Below are 2,956 nucleotides of genomic sequence, written 5' to 3'. Positions count from 1 at the left end.
GCCCTCTGCTCCCCGCCCCGGCTCCCGCCCTTCTCTCCCCTCTCCCTCTCCGTCCCCTCCTCTGCGCTACCCGTCCCCCGTCCCCCGCCCCCGCTGGCCGGGCCCCGGCTTCCTCCCTGGGCAAAGGCGGCTGACGCGCTTTCCCAGCCCGGCCCGCCAGGATACTTCTCTGATGCTGTCACTGTCTTTAAAACAGGGAGAAAAAACATGCACCGAGAGGAAACGCGCGTCCTCAACCCAAGCGAAACTGCCTTCGCGCGCGGGCACCGCCGCGGACCTCTCCACCCCCGGGCCAGGCTGCGGGGCTGTGAGAGGCGCCAAGCGCCCGCCCTCACCCGCCCGCGACTCCCTGGCGTTTTGACTCAGCCGGACACTACGTCTCCCCTCTTCCCAAGTCCGAGAAAGGACCGTGGAGCGGGGTGGGGGACCTCTCCAGCAATGGGAGCCTACGGGGGCTGGGGTCGGTCCCACGATTAACATTTGTTTTCCCGGCCCTGGAAGTTTAACATAACATGGGATCAATGATCATTTTCACGGCAACTGCACCTCAGTCTCTTGTGTCAGGTTACCCGGGAGACGCAGGGGGTAGGACAAGGGGACACCCCACCTAACCAGCACCCGAGCTCTAGCCCTGACTAGAGCACACACGGTTCTTCCCCTCCTGCGCCCCGCATGCAAGCTTCATCCTCAAGCCGACTCCTGTGGGAAAAGGGCTCTGACGTGTTCTCTGCTATGAGAGCGGGGTGCCCCTAAGCCCCACTCACTTCCACTTTCTGCCAGGAAGTCTGGCCCCTCTCATCACCACCCCTGCATAACTACTAGCTTTGCTTCGCCTTCCAGCCCCCTAGGGAAGGAAATCGGCAGAGGGCTGGAGGGAATTAAAACAAGCCAATTAGTCCATCTTTGGAAACAGCCCTGTTGGGGCCAAAATGGTCCCTGAGGCAATTTGCCTTGGTTTTTATACAGTCTGGTGTTCAAGCAAGCACAGAAAATCCAAACAAGAAAGGGGACCTTGCTGGAGAGATGACAGGGGCTGCAGATAAATTCAAGGGCCTGAGGCCTCAACCCTGCCTCTCCTGTGGGCACAGCTTCTTGCTGGCATTGGAGTTGGGGGTGGAGGAAAGGGAGCACCAGAGTGGTGCCAAAATGTGCCTGGTTTATTTATGAAGCATCCATTAGCATCCATGAGTCTGCCTGAATGGTGGGGATCACAAATATGCCATAGACATCTATTTATAGCCAGAGAGTGAGTGACCCAGGCCCCACCCCTGGGACTGAAGCTAGGCCAGCTGCAAAGACCACACCAGTAGTGACTTGAGAATCAGTCTGGAAAAAGAATGGGGAAATAAGTGTCCTCAGTGGGGAAGAGGGCAGAGCCCAGCACACACAGCCCAGGGCTTCTCCTGCTCCAAGAGTACACAGAACTGACAGGTTGGTGACAGAGTATTTCGGCCAGGCTGCAGGGAGGGTGCTAGGAACACACCGGCCATAGGTCTAGCCCAGCAAGGAATATATTTTATCCACACACAAGAGTAGGCTGCTTATCTCAGTGCAAGGCCTGACTCTCTTCAATGTGGATGAATGTGGGTGTCCCCACTCATCCCTTACTGCCTGAGAGATATTTTAGGTCAGGGTGCATCAGTGGGCAACAGGGCCTTGGGATGACCATGAAAAATCTTTCCATCAAGCAGGTAACTTTATTCTTTGTTTTTCTGGGGTTCCAGGCCCTCTTTGTGCCTCTACAACCATGATTGTTTTCAGCCCTAATGTGGCTGAAAACACAAAGTTGTCCCCAAAAGGACCATACCTGGTCTGATTCCACAGTAGAGAACGTAATGGTTATCTGTGCTAGACTTGCCCATTCCACCAACATTTATTAAACAATCAGGATGCGTCCAGCTTTGAGCAAGAGACAAGGGTAAGAGAGAAATGGAAGACCATCCTTGCCCAGAATGAACAGGGCCTAACACACACAAAACCACAGAGAGCAAGGTCAGTGAGGACTGTAGCAGAGAAGGGGTCATCTCCCAAATCCCAATCTACCCAGCAGCTTATTCCCAGCAGTGTCCCAGATCACAGGACCTCAAAGGCCCATTTTAGTCCCCCTCCCCCAAGCCCACGGCCCCTGACAACAAAGTGCCAGGCAGCTGCCAGCCTGGGTCTTTGCCCTAATCTGAGAAAATTCAAAGGCTCAAGGGGCCTGGGTGGGAGTTGAGGCAGAGAGGGACAAGAAAGTTAATCATGAACGCAGGGCAGACAGCTGCTCAGCCCAATCCTAAGGGGCCAGTGGAGTGAGACAGACATGCATGCTTGGTCTTGAAGAAAAGGGCCTTCTGTGCCTGGGAACCTAGTCCAGGAGACACATCCATGTGAAACCGGGAATCAGCCTCGCTGCCAGAGCCTAGGTCTCAGAGAGACCCTGAAGCCAGCGCTCCCGCCTCCTCGTCCCACCCTCTCCCCAGGCTCCCAGGGCCTCCACTGCTTGGCAAAATGATTGCAACCGTTCTTGGCTAGGATTGGAAGTAGATGTGGGGCCAGAGGGGCTTTGGAGCCACAAGGTAGGGCCTTTTAGGGAAACCAGACATCTTCAGATGGCCTGCCCATCCTGTTCTGCAGGGACAGCACCCCCTGCCATCCGGTGAATCACACAACCCTTGGAGCAATTCAAGAGTTATAAACAGACAACTTTAGACCCGCTTAGAACTGGCCGGCACCCCTGCTCTCTTATGCCTTCGGAGGTACACACACCAGCTGGGAGAAATCACTCAGAAACTCCCTTCACCTCTCATTTTTGCAGAGCACTCACACCTGTGCTTGTTTAAAAGCCTGACATTCATTCTTGGCTGATACATCAGCGCCCCCTGCTGGGATACATTACAGTTGCGTCTCTGGGATACCACCCTATGGGGAAAAGGAGAAAGGAAAGGGGGAGAGAGAGGGAGGGCAGGGAGGGAAA

The 2,956-nt window shown here is 55.2% G+C and overlaps 1 protein-coding gene across 3 annotated transcripts in view; it reads right to left on the bottom strand.

The window, feature by feature from the left end:
- Positions 1-2,956, bottom strand: part of RAP1GAP2 (RAP1 GTPase activating protein 2) — a 194,681-nt gene that overhangs the window by 142,653 nt on the left and 49,072 nt on the right. The window lies entirely within an intron of this gene.

This window comes from Pteropus alecto, unplaced genomic scaffold (genome assembly GCF_000325575.1).
Source record: "Pteropus alecto unplaced genomic scaffold, ASM32557v1 scaffold98, whole genome shotgun sequence".
Classification (NCBI taxonomy): Eukaryota; Metazoa; Chordata; class Mammalia; order Chiroptera; family Pteropodidae; genus Pteropus; species Pteropus alecto.
The sequence above is the reverse complement of the archived record's forward strand: the minus strand, read 5'-3'. Positions and strand labels throughout refer to the sequence as shown.